At 32.7% G+C, this 14,884-nt stretch overlaps 1 pseudogene; it reads right to left on the bottom strand.

Annotated features, from left to right (window-relative positions):
• Positions 1-4,269: 4,269 nt before the first annotated feature.
• LOC134699817 (acetylcholine receptor subunit alpha-like) lies at positions 4,270-7,174 on the bottom strand (annotated as a pseudogene).
• Between the last annotated feature and the right edge of the window lie 7,710 nt (positions 7,175-14,884).

Raw genomic sequence — 14,884 nt, 5'->3', positions numbered from 1 at the left:
CTGACTAAATAATTTACCAGCAATACATAGATTACGTTCATTAAAATCTAAAACGTCTCAACAGACACACCGTAAGATGGTGCAAAAGGAACATAGCCATCTAAAAAAGGAAAATTAACAATAGGGAACGAAAAATCGTCCCTTTTGTCGTAAAGTTTAGTGTGGAGTTTCTCGTGTAAAACTGAAATATCTAAATCTAGGAAAGGACAGTTATTATCGTTTACATTTGATTTATTTAAAGTAAGTTCCTTTGGGTAAATTTCGGCAGTATATTTAAAAAAATCTTCATTATTTAACAGAAAAATATCATCAAGATAACGGTACATGTTGTTGAATTTATCAATTAAATGCAACTTAAACAGGTCTCTACTAAGTTTGGTCATAAACTGTGATTCATAAAAGTACAAAAACAAGTCTGCTATTAAAGGGGCGCAATTAGTGCCCACGGGAATACCTACAACCTGTCGATAAACTTTGTTGCCGAAACGTAAATGAACATTATCAAGGAGAAAATTAATAGTTTCAATCATCTCATCACACCTGCAGTAAGTATATCTAGCATATTTACCTTTCTCATTAGAGAAGAGGAATTTAAATGAGTTGCAGCAAATATATGTGCATTCAGATTTACCAAACGACCATTTAATTAAATAGGAAAACTTTTTTTATAAGATTGTGTGAAAGTGTAGTGTAAAGAGTTGAAAAGTCAAAACTGTCAACAGAATCAAAAGGACCATCAAAAGCACGTTATTTATCTAAAACATCCAAAGAATGTTTTACAATCCAAAAATAGTTATTCCACTATTTTCATATATTTTATTACAAAAGTTAATGATAAGTTTTTTGATAGTAGTAATGGAACTAGTTAAAAGCACTGAAAGGTTAGTTGTAGAACACTTACTAGTCGCCGAGTTGAAACGATATTTTGCTGTTTTTTGTGTAGTTTAGGTGATATATACATAGAAGGGACCTTGAAATGTTCAGAGGAGGCCTTAAGCTGTGATGTGGTTATGATATGTTTGTTTACTATATAACGTTCTGTGGAGCATATGGACTTGAATTTAGATGAATTTAAAATTTCATTCTTAAAACGTCCGTAAAGTATTTACGGCATACCACCGCCACATTGTTGGCTGCTTTGACGGCCGGTAAAAACACAAACCGCTTTGAAAGTTCTTGAAGTTTATTTCTTATTCTAAAAATAGGCGTATTATGTACTCTTTTCTTTATCTTCAGGTTGATCGATACGCGGGGTGGCAAAAAGCTGTAATTATACGCGCATATTCATAGAGAGGGCTGAAGAAAGAGATGGTGTCACACTCCTTGAAAATATCATGTAATTTACTAATTGGTATTTGATCAGTTTACATAATAATTGATGCCTACCATTGTTTTTAAATATAGGTAGGAGATTATCAAGTGTATAATTTATACGATGTTTAATTCGTAGATTTTGATTGATAAGTTTGCCATTGGAAATCTGTATATAAAACAATATTGTGTAAACTCAATTGCATTGACTTCAGGCATAATTGTTTTTTAATCAAAAGACAAATTTAACACACAGAAAGTAAAACAGAATCGATGCATTTTACTATTGATATATCTATCAAAAATAATTATGTTAAATCACCAACAAGCTGCAAATATAAATATTTAATCATAGTTTTTCATTATTATTGTTATGAAATTTCCTTAGAGATGTGATAGAATTTTTTTCCCAGGGCAAAATATGTCTTGTGTAACTTTTCAACTCTGGAGACAACTTTGTACATGGGATGATAATAACAGGTATTGAAAATTTGGGTTAGCATACGTTTCCTGTATATTATCTGTATAATCTTTCAATCAGTTGAATTGAAGTCTGGAGCTGGCATGTTAGTAAACTGCTAGCAGTCCTTTGTTAATACAGAGCTGGCATGTCAGTAAACTGCTAGCAGTCCTTTGTTAATACAGAGCTGGCATGTCAGTAAACTGCTAGCAGTCCTTTGTTAATACATAGCTGGCATGTCAGTAAACTGCAAGCAGTCCTTTGTTAATACAGAGCTGGCATGTCAGTAAACTGCTAGCAGTCCTTTGTTAATACAGAGCTGGCATGTCAGTAAACTGCTAGCAGTTCTTTGTTAATACAGAGCTGGCATGTCAGTAAACTGCTAGCAGTCCTTTGTTAATACAGAGCTGGTATGTCAGTAAACTGCCAGCAGTTCTTTGTTAATACAGAGCTGGCATGTCAGTAAACTGCTAGCAGTCCTTTGTTAATACAGAGCTGGCATGTCAGTAAACTGCGAGCAGTCCTTTGTTAATACAGAGCTGGCATGTCAGTAAACTGCTAGCAGTTTTTTGGTAATACAGAGCTGGTATGTCAGTAAACTGCTAGCAGTTCTTTGTTAATACAGAGCTTACATATCAGTAAACTGCTAGCAGTTCTTTGTTAATACAGAGCTGGTATGTCAGTAAACTGCTAGCAGTCCTTTGTTAATACAGAGCTAGCATGTCAGTAAACTGCAAGCAGTCCTTTGTGAATACAGAGCTAGCATGTCAGTAAACTGCTAGCAGTCCTTTGTTAATACAGAGCTAGCATGTAAGTAAACTGCTAGCAGTCCTTTGTTAATACAGAGCTGGCATGTCAGTAAACTGCTAGCAGTCCTTTGTGAATACAGAGCTTGCATGTCAGTAAACTGCTAGCAGTCCTTTGTGAATACAGAGCTAGCATGTCAGTAAACTGCTAGCAGTCCTTTGTGAATACAGAGCTAGCATGTCAGTAAACTGCTAGCAGTCCTTTGTGAATACAGAGCTAGCATGTCAGTAAACTGCAAGCAGTCCTTTGTGAATACAGAGCTAGCATGTCAGTAAACTGCTAGCAGTCCTTTGTTAATACAGAGCTGGCATGTCAGTAAACTGCTAGCAGTCCTTTGTTAATACAGAGCTAGCATGTCAGTAAACTGCTAGCAGTCCTTTGTTAATACAGAGCTGGCATTTCAGTAAACTGCTAGCAGTCCTTTGTTAATACAGAGCTAGCATGTCAGTAAACTGCTAGCAGTCCTTTGTTAATACATATTGTCATTTTGATTAGTTTCTTCTATTATTTAATCTAACATCAGAATGTACTTTTACCGATTTTTACTGTGCGTATGGCTGTGTGTTTATTTATTCCACATTGCCTAGTAGTATAGGGGCTGGTTAAGATCTCACAAACATGTTTAACCCCACTGCATGTTTGCACATGTCTCAAGTCAGAAACCTCTGGACTTTTTTTTCATTTTGGTTCAATGATGTTTCAGAGTTTATTGTGACGTCTAATTTCACTGAACTAGTATACATTATTGTTTAGGGGCCAGCTTTTCAAGACACATTGGTGACCGTGGAATATGTTCTGCTCTTTGGTCGGGTTGTTTTCTCTTTGAAACATTCCCCGTTTCCATTCTCAATTTTATTTTATAATTGCGTAATGAAGACTTGTATCTACGCGTTTATAATTTATCAAGCTTATCTGGTGTCATTGCATGTATCTTTGTCTTAGATTTTATAGCAATATCTGCCTTTTTCTTTATTTAAATACAGATGATAAAAAATTTATGGAATGAAAAAAATGTATATGATTGCATCGAAAAAAGCTTCTATAAAAATAAGTATGGTCAATTATCGCAATCTTTAGACATTCGGCATTCAAAAATAATGAAAACAGCATATTTTATCTTTAATGACACAGCCGCCATTTTGAAAATTCCGATATCGACAAAAAGTTTGTTTTTTTACTTGATTAGGGACCTACATGTAAATTGTAATCCACTTAAACTGTTAAAAATCGCATACATTGCTAGATCTATGTTTCAAGTATTACAATATAGATGCAAAGCATTACTTGTTTTTAAATAATTTGTGAAATTATTGAGAAGTAGACGAGATATTGCTAATTTTACAATAGAGTTAACGGGTGTCAACGAGAAAAAGAACAACATTTAGTATTGATGAGGGACGTAATTTAAGTAATCACAGTTTAAACTGTCAGGACCAACATGTATAGAAAGAATTGCATTCGAAAACCAAGAAAAGAGATGCAAAAGGTAAAAAATGGGTTGGATTAAAGAAAAAAATCAAGTACATTTAACAAATTGAAGAGTCTATAAAATTTCTCTGAGACAACTTGAATAATGATGGCGGACTGTCGCGTCATAAAAGGTACATTATGTTCTTTTCAGTTGGATATGGTTTCAATTTGTATGTGATGAAGCCAACTTTAAGGAGAATCTATAAAAATCATGTACCTAATTAAAATCCACTCATATAGATGAAAGTGACTACTGTTACAATAAAATTCGTACCCGAAAAAATCCAAAAACCTAGCAAGTCAATAGCAGACGACACATCACGCCATTTTATAGTTTCATCAGTTGCACATATTTCGTCGACATCAACACGTTCTTTATCCTGAATATCAAAAATCACATTCCTCTTCGAACAACGAATTTTTCTTTCAAATTTTACAACATAAACAAATATTTTCGATTTTTTGTGTCCCTCTTCTCTGTGGTGTAATCTTAGCTGTAACGAAGTAACAATAAGAACCAAAACACCGTATCCAAGTTGACTGACGATGTATATACTCAGTATACATGTATTTTCTGAATTGACGGGTAGTTTGTCGTTAATCAGTGTTAAAAATACTGCAAACGACAGGAAAACAGTCACTGAATACGACATTTTTTCACCAGCATCAGCAGGAATAATGAATACTAAAGAATTAAGGATTCCCAAGAATATCATAGGTGTAATAATGCTGACTATGTAATACGTGGCTTTACGGCGTAGATTAATTGTGAATATAATCTCGCTACTGTCATAAACAGACTCTGTCTGAACCGAAGTTGAAATAATTAACCATAAACTATTCTCTCGATATCCTCTAAGGTCAATGTCGGGATAAACGGCATCGATAACAACTAAACTATCTGTATAAGTCCATAATGCGAACCGGATATGACAAGTCTGTTCATCAAAAGTAGGTGACATCTATGGAGCATTCATTCTCGAACACGTGGTACGGATACCAAGTTACCCAACCGTCACTGTCAACTAAAATGTAGTAGAAACTTCCTCCTAATTCTTTAAAGTCCTGAAATCCATTCTTTAAAACAAAGTCTGGTTTCCAAATATTATCCTGAAAGAAATGAGGCCGATTATAATCATACATTATATTGTAGCCAATCTCTTTATCCTTTACGCCATCTACTCAGACACGCCAGTAAGAAAAGGAATGATTTCAATTTTTGAAAAATAGCAAATTAAATGTTTAATATTCAGCTTGAAAATGTTAAATTCTTGGAGAAAAAAAACTATACAGGCCTTTATATAAAAGGCCAAACTAGTCCATTAAAAAATCTAAAATTAATAGTTTAAAAAAAATCGTTTATTTGGGTTGGCGTCCCCCAAATCTTGTAGTCATTAAAATGGCATATTATTGTAACCCCCCTCGTTTAATATTATCATTATCAATTAAATATTCAATGTATCTATGTTTAAAATGTACAATTAACCAAGGATTGCCAGGACTTCGATTTTAAATATTTATCTTTTGTGCGTAGTAAACTACGAAAACTAATAGTGACTTTAGGCTAAATTATTTGTACATAAGTAAGCTTATTAGATTTCTCGTTTGATTTGTTTTACATTTGTCACTCCGGGGCCTTCTATAGCTGACTATGTGATATGGGCTTTATTCATTGTTGAAGGCCGTACGGTGACCTAAAGTTTTTCTTTTCTGTGTCAGTTGGTCTCTTGTGAAGATTTGTCACATTGCCAATCATACTACATTTTCTTTTTTTTATGTATATAAAGCGGTATAATATGTTTTTGTAAAGATTTTTGTTACAAAAAGGTATACATGATATTTCGTGAGAAATACCGCGCATAAAGGTAAATATATAACAAGGCCTAACATTTTCCCCTGGTTTTCGTAAATCAAAATGTACTATAAATTTATTAAATTTATCAAATAACCAATCATTCAGATGCTCAGTAAATAGTAATTTAAATATTGTCTTATATTTATTGACATGTATGATGATTCTAATTTATAGCCATATTGCAAAACTTCAGAAACTGTCTGACAGATCCTTAATATCTTGTGTATGTGCAAAGGCCTTGTAGATCAGCGATAAAAACATAAAAGAACTAATGTAACGCACCCACCGAACACAAGGGTTAATACATATTGAATCATATTTTTTATAACAAACTATTGAAATATATGTGTACGTAATTAAAGGCAACCGTACAACCTTCAACAATGAGGGGTAAAATAACGTATAGTCGGCTATAAAAGGCCCTGACATGAAAAACGTCAAACATTTCAAGCAAGAACACAAACGACCTAACTTAAAACAAAACAATTTGCAGAATACACTTACATGACATGAACCAACGAAAACCACTAAACTATAAGCTCCTGACTTGAGACAGGCTCATGCAGAATATATCGGATTTAAAATTTAAAAAGCCAAAACCAACTAAAAGAAAACATGTATCTTAGATTAAAATTTTAATCAGTACACATCGATCATCCAATGGATTTAGTGTAAAGACGTCATTAACAGTCAGAGAAAACCATGACATTTTGCATACTTATTCCTATATACATTGATATAAAGTGAAATAATAAATATTACCGAACTTCGATGAAAATTCCAAACCAAAAGTCCGTACGCAAATGGAAAAATCCAGCCTAAAACACATCAAACGAATTGAAAACAGCTGTCATATTCCTGACTTGATACAGGCATTTTCTTATGTAGAAAAGAAAACAACAATTACAAATGTACTCTTAACAAATCATTGAAATAAAGACATATTTAAAGTTTACCTGAAGAACACTGATGAATTCAATGTCGTTATGAGCATCACTATCCCACACTAGAAGTTCATCAATCCAAGAAACTTTTAGGAAACCAGCAAATACCATTTTTTCATTAACTTCATCAATATCATGAATGCTAACAAGTTCCATTGAGACATACATATCCGTGACATCAGTCTGATCGACCACTGGTCTCACTTGTTTGTTATAACTGTTTGTTACAAACAAGTCCGTTAACAAATTCTTGACATCGTCAGAAGTTTGACAGAAGCCATTGCTTATTGTTAAAAATAAACAAATGATGCTTATTTCACTTGCCATTTAGTTAATAACTTCTTCTACAAAATTTGTGTTGAGAATCGTCAAGATAAGATGCTTATCAAATGAATCGGATTTGTGATGTATCAATTTAAAATGGATCAATTCTGTAAAGTTCATTTCAATCCATTTAAATATACATAAACCTACATCATACACATTCGTGGCCGTGGAATATTTTCTGCTCTTTGGTCGGGTTGGTGTCTCTTTGAAACATTCCCCGTTTCCATTCTCAATTTTTAATTTATAACAAAACAGCTTCTGTAGAGCCTTTATTACTAAATACAACTGCATAAGAACATCAAGCTTTTGATTGATTAATATGTGTCGCAAAAACATCATTGGCGATTCCTGAACTCTTTATAAGGTGCCCATTGACTGCCATAAGAGGGGGCCGCTACAGTCTACAAATGTTTCCCACGAAACGCGCGTTGTTTATCGAAGCTGTCATATATATATGGTCTGTCCTAAGATTAGTTGAATTTATTTTGAGTACCAACTTACTGTATATCGATGCCTAACCACTTTCTTAAGTGTTACAGAAAAGGAAACTGGGACTGAAAAAAATATTTTTAGAATGCATCAAACTTCACCTGCAAAAAACATTCTTAGATTAAAAATTTAGAAAATTACAGTCAGATTTATATATTTATATGTGTAACACGCCCAAACGTGTCCTTCCCCCCAAACGTGTCTATATTCTCCTCGAAAGTGTCCGTAATATTCATTATTTCACTAACGTGTCCGTCATATTCAATATTGTTTTAATTGTTATCGCCAAATCGAGTCCACTGTTAAACTTTTCTTTTAGTGCTAATATGCATGTATGCCTCTAAATTTTGACTGAAATTGCTTATTGTCCAGTTGCAAGTACTTCATGCTCATTTAAAGCGAACACACAAAAATGTCTAGTGCAGTTGAATTAATCGTTTACTATGTAAATTGTGTGTTACTAATAACTCCGATGATGCCTTTAATATTAATCCGACGGCGGGCTTTCGGCAGAATTTTCTTCCCTTTTTTCAACAGTTCTGATATTTTATAAGCTCTTCAAATCAAAAATATTAAATAAATTTTAAGTTTCGAGCATTAATAAAGATACACAAACAGAGACATAACGTCCACCAGTGCCAAATATTTCATGCGTTATTTAAACGAAATTATGTTAATACTAATTACTGTAGATAGGTTTTTTCTGTGATTTTGCATTATTTGCGGTCTATAATTTGTGTACAGAATTTATAAATTAAATAAAGATTCGCAATTGACCTCCCCGTGCATTATTGCTGTGTCGTAGACTGATAAACCAGTATCAAACAAAATTAGTCTTTCTTGTCGATAACATCCAACTTTAAATAATCTTTAGTCAGGTCAAGATTTATATACTCCTGGTGTGTAAGTATATTCGCAATTCCAACCCGGATCCAAAAATTCCTACATGTAAATTCTCGATTTTTCCGACATGAAATAACTATTATTTCTTGAAAATCGGTTATTAATCTGTATTATCTGTGTTTAATTTTCAATTTTAAAGTTCAACTTAGGCATCCGGCTTCTATGTATTCTTCCTAAAGTCACTAAGATATTTAGAGACAAAGCGTTTTAGTGATTGGTGGATATGTATTACTATATATTCAGTGGCAAATATCAAGGGTGAGGATTTAATTGTTCAAGACAAGCTACAAACTAAATAGAAACATGATATTTCTTGATATCGTGTAAGTTTATTATGTAACACTGGCAGGACGACGAAAAAGTCTATTTCAAATATACTGTAGAGATGATAATCCATATATTTGAGAAAAAAAAAAGCATGAGCTAATTAGAAAATGAAGAAACATAAACAGCAGAGGAAAATGGGAGTTTGTTATAAAACTTTCTATTTTAAATTATTATAATAATGAGTTGTCTACCTTTCAACTTCGTTTAAGACAAACGTTGTTATCTCCCATGTCAGTTTTGACAAGAAGCGTCAAAGAGAGACAACTCCACTTTGATCCTTTATTTCAATTAAATTATAAAATTTCATAATATTATGGTATTTCCTTTTTGCCTCGCCTGTTTACTTTGAAGGCGTAAGATGACCTATGGTTGTTAATTTCTTTGTTTTTTTTTGTCTCTTTGGTGGAGAGTTGTCTCATTGGCGACCAAACCACATCTTCATATTCTAGTATAATGCATTTCTTGTTTGCAATGAAAAAAAAATGTCATTCGAAGCTTTATTGATACAAACGCTTTAAAACTCGGTTTTGAATAATTACTATAATACTATCAATAATATATATATATTATTCTCGACAGTGATTGTTTCCCTACAGGACACGTCAATTCGCAAATGTCATATAACCGTTCACACGTTCTTTGCACAGATATTTGACATTTGAGTTATGTAATGGAATTCCATGAGGCCTTTTATATTGACTCATGTAACAGCAAAGACTGTCCTTGTAATAAATGTCATATATTATTTAATGGCAATTCTAACAACTTAAGGAATTCAACACAAATTATCACACTTCATTATTTTATGTATAAAAGACGAATATCTTATCCTCAGAAATCATAGAAACAAAAGGGATTTGACAATGTTCAAAAGATATCCACTACTTTGTCTATAGTTTTACCTTCACAAAGCATATTCAAAAGGCACTTAGTTTGCGAAAAGACATGTTTCAACGGCTACCATTTACTTGTAGTTTCGTTTTTAATGTGTTGTTTTCTAACCAATATAGTCAATCAACTGCTGAAGTTTTAGTTTTATAGACTGCGGTATTTTATCATTAACCGTTGCTGAGAAAAAAAACATGTATCGCTACATTATAATTAATATTTCAGATGGGATAAGAATGAAACAGAATCCTAACAATCGCTATGCTTCCAAAAAATACTGTTGTATTGATTGTTTTTAATTACATGTGGCAACGCACCACAAATATGAGATCGCGTTGAGTATCTGCGGAGCTACTTAATATGTTTTCCGACGACGAAAATTATCACTGCATAAAACTGTAACCTGATGTTTGTATGCTATTTCGGACTTTTTTGCATTCCAGCTATTTTGAATCGAACACTTCTGACGAGTGTTATATGAACGAATAAGGCAACAGTAGTATACCGCTGTTCAAAACTCATAAATCCATGGACAAAAAACAAAATCGGGGTAACAAACCAAAACCGAGCGAAACGCATTAAATATAAGAGGAGAACAACGACACAACACCGAAACGCAACACACACAGAAACGTTTCTGACGTTACTAATTATTAGCCTGGTATATCTGATGATTTTTTGAAACAGGTAGGTAAATCATTTAGTTGGCAAGAAGAAAAATCTGATATTTGTATTTATAATCTTTTCTTAGTCTTTGAGAATAAAACATAAAAATAAACAGCTAATAATACATGTAACTGCTTTATTTTATTTAATATACAATGGACTTGTTTTATAAACCCTTTTTTATTAATTTTATTTCCATGTCATCAAATATGTATGAAACAGACTTTTTTTAGTCTTTGGGAATAAACAAAATATTGTGTTCCACGGCATTTTCATAAACAGCTAATAATACATGTAGCTGCTTTATATTATATAATGTATTAAATTAATTTTCAAGTCATCAAATTTGCATGATTTTTATATTCTCTCAATTAAATTTGTACTAAATTTGCTGTTTTAGATTTTGTTTTTGAAACATCGATGCAGATGAATGATGCTACATATATTTTTTTTTGCCTAATACTATGCGTTAAAAGGCCAAAAGCGGGTTTGTAATAACATGAGCAACACGACGGGTGCCACATTTGGGGCAGGATCTGCTTACCTTCCCGACGCACATAAGATCACGCCCAGTTTTTGGTTGGGTACATTTTGCTTAGTGCTGAGTTTTCTATGTTGTGTCATGAGTACTATTGTTTGTCTGTCTGTCTATTTCATTTTTAATCATGAAGTTGTCAGTTTATTTTCGATCTATGAGTTTGGCTGTCCCTCTGGTATCTTTCGTCCCTCTTTTAAGGCCAAAAATGTTACTTTAATTATTTTTATGACGTTTTGTCAACAAATTACCAAATTTTAGCAAATAATTTATTCATCAACAAAATTAACATTATTTAAAAAGTGTAAGAGGTTCAACATTTTCTTTAAACGTCATTGTTACACTATAAATGACCTCAAGCATTTCAATTTTCAATTTTAAACAACTGATTTATTTGTCAACACAGCAAACATGTATTTTTAAAAGGCTTGAATAGTTTTACTATGTTTTCAATTAAGGGGCTAAATAATTATCTTGAATAATACCTACCAAATAAATTGTTTTGTAAGGATGTTCTCCCAATGAAAAATGAGATGAGATGTCATTTAAGGGCGAACATCGGCAGTATAAAGGCGATTTATTTTAGTGACTTATGAAGCAGAATTTATCCAAGGGCATGTACAGAAAGGAGAACAGAAATTAGCCCAGTCTTTTAATTTCACCTTTCGGTATATTGATGATGTACTGTCTCTTAATAATAATCTTACATTTAATATATCCAAGTGAACTTGAAATTAAAGATACTACCGACACAGATAATTCTGCTTCATATTTAGACCTTTTTCTCGAAATGACTACTGATGGTAGGTTGAATACCAAAATTTATGACAAACGCGATGATTTTAATTTTCCTATAGTCAACTTTCTTTTTTGTGTAGCAACATCCCAGCGCCACCAGCATATGGAGTATATGTGTCTTAATTGATACGTTACTCTAGAGCTAGCTCAAAGTACGTTGATTTTGTTGAACGAGGAATACTGCTTTCTCAAAAGTTGCTAAGACAGGGCTATGAATGATTCAAATTAAGGTCATCACTCAAGAAATGTTACGGTCGCCATCATGAACTAATTGGCCAATATGACAAAAGTGTGTCAGAAATCATATCTGATATTCTTCCTCAGTCATAATAACCTCCCATCATTACCGGACTGAACAAAGAAATAACACGACGGGTGCCGTATACGGTGCCAGAAATGCTTACTCTTCCGGAGCACCTGATTTCACTCCCGGTTATTTGCACATAATAAGCTTTTAAATGTATAAATAATTTCAAATTTAACTGGAATGTATTGAACAAGTTGTCTCCGATCAATTTATGCTGAGTAAAGATTTCCCCAGATAACAGTAGGTTATTTACAAAATGTGTTTTTGTCTCTCTGGCTGTGCCATTAAAAGGAATGAAATGTATAAATAGTTTGTGATGCAATTTTGACTGGCATCCATAATTCTACAAATTTCATCTGTGAAGCATGAAATATCCGATGCCGATTTTTACACATTCAGGCTATTGACAGGACGTAATAATTATTGTCATACTGCAGTTATCAGTTTTTGTAAAGAAATTCATTGTTAATCTCCCGTTTTTAGATTTATTACCGATTTGACAGTGTTCTTAGCAGAGAATTTTAGAAACATGTTTCTGTGATTTTGCATTATTTGCGATCTATAATTTGTGTACAGAATTTATAAATTGAATAAAGATTCGCAATTGACCTCCCCGTGCATTATTGCTATGTCGTAGACTGATAAACTAGTATCAAACAAATTATTCTTTCTTGTCAATAACATCCAACTTTAAATAATCTTTAGTCAAGTCAAGATTTATATACTCATTGTGTGTAAGTATACTCGCAATTCCAACCCAGATCCAAAAATTCCTACATGTAAATTCTCGACTTTTTCCGACATGAAATAACTATTATTTCTTGAAAATCGGTTATTAATCTGTATTCTGTTTAATTTTCAATTTTAAAGTTCAACTTAGGCATCCGGCTTCTATGTATTCTTCCTAAAGTCACTAAGATATTTAGAGACAAAGCGTTTCAGTAATTGGTGGATATGTATTACTATATATTCAGTGGCAAATATCAAGGGTGAGGATTTAATTGTTCAAGACAAGCTAAAAACTAAATAGAAACATGATATTTCTTGATATCGTGTTCGTATATTATGTAACACTGGCAGGACGACGAAAAAGCCTATTTCCAATATACTGTAGAGATGATAATCCATATAGTTGAGAGAGAAAAAGCATGAGCTAATTAGAAAATGAAGAAACGTAAACAGCATAGAAATGGGAGTTTGTTATAAAACTTTCTATTTTAAATAACTTATTGTAATAATGAGTTGTCTACCTTTCAACTTCGTTTAAGACGCAAACGTTGTTATCTCCCATGTCAGTTTTGACAAGAAGCGTCAAAGAGAGACAACTCCACTTTGATCCTATATTTCAATTAAATTATGAAAGTTCATAATATTATGGTATTTCCTATTTGCCTCGCCTGTTTACTTTGAAGGCGTACGATGACCTATGGTTGTTACTTTCTTTGTCTTTTTGTCTCTTTGGTGGAAAGTTGTCTCATTGGCGACCAAACCACATCTTCATATTCTAATATTATGCATTTCTTGTTAAAAACATGTCATTCGAAGCTTTATCATTTTGTTTATTGATACAAACGCTTTAAAACTCGGTTTTGAATAATTTCTATAATACTATTAATAATATATTATATATTATTCTCGAAAGTGATTGTTTCCCTACAGGACATGTAAATTCGCAAATGTCATAAAACCGTTCACTCTTTCTTTGCATAGATCATTGACATTTGAGTTACGTAATGGATTTCCATGAGGCCTTTCATATTGACTCATGTAACAGCAAAGACTGTCCTTGCATGTAGTTAATGTCATTTATAATTTATTGGCAATTCTAACAACTTAAGGAATTCAACACAAATTATCACACTTCTGTATTTTATGTATACAAGACAAATATCTTATCATCAGAAATCATAGAAACAAAAGAGATTGGACGGTGTTCAAAAGATATCCACTACTATGTCTCTAGTTTTACCTTTAGAAAGCATTTTCAAAAGGCAGTTAGTGTGCGGAAAGACTTCATTACAGCAAGCAACATCTACTTGCAGTTTCGTTTTTAATGTGATATTTTATAACCAATTTAGTCAATCAACTGCTGGAAGTTTTAGTTTTATAGACAGCGGCATTTCAACATAAACCTTTGCTGAGCAAGAACATTTAGCGCTACATTATAATTAATAAAAATACTGTGGTTGTAAATGTTTTAATTACATGTGGCAACGCACCAAAAGTATGAGATCGCTGTGAGAGTCTGCGGAGCTACTTTATATGTTCTTGATTGACGAAAACTACCAATGCATAAAACTGCTACCTGATGTTTGTATACTATTTGGGACTTTTTGGCAATCCTCTGACAAGAATCGTGTTTAATTTGGCGTTCCAGCTATTTTGAATCGAACACTACTGACGAGTCTTATATAAAAGAAACAAGTTTGACGTTACAAATTATTAGCCTGGTAAATTTGATTACTTTGTTTAAAGATATGTTGTGATACAGAAGGGGGGAATCATTTAGTTGGCAAGAAATCAAAATCAGATATTTATATTTATGATCTTTTCTTAGTCTTTTATCATAAAAAAAAGCACAGTATTCCACGGCATTTTCATAAACAGCTTAGCATGGAGCTGCTTTATTTCATTGTATGTACAATGTGTCTTTTCTTTTAAATCTTTTTTGTATAATTTATTTTCATGTCATCAAATGTGCTTGTTTTTCTATATTCTGTCAATAAAATTTGTACGACATTTGCTGTTTTAGATTTTGTTTTTGAAATATCGATGCAGATGAATGATGCTCTCTATA

This window comes from Mytilus trossulus, unplaced genomic scaffold (genome assembly GCF_036588685.1).
Source record: "Mytilus trossulus isolate FHL-02 unplaced genomic scaffold, PNRI_Mtr1.1.1.hap1 h1tg000085l___fragment_1__unscaffolded, whole genome shotgun sequence".
Lineage (NCBI taxonomy): Eukaryota > Metazoa > Mollusca > Bivalvia > Mytilida > Mytilidae > Mytilus > Mytilus trossulus.
Note: the sequence above shows the minus strand (reverse complement) of the source record. Positions and strands in the feature narration are given on the sequence as shown.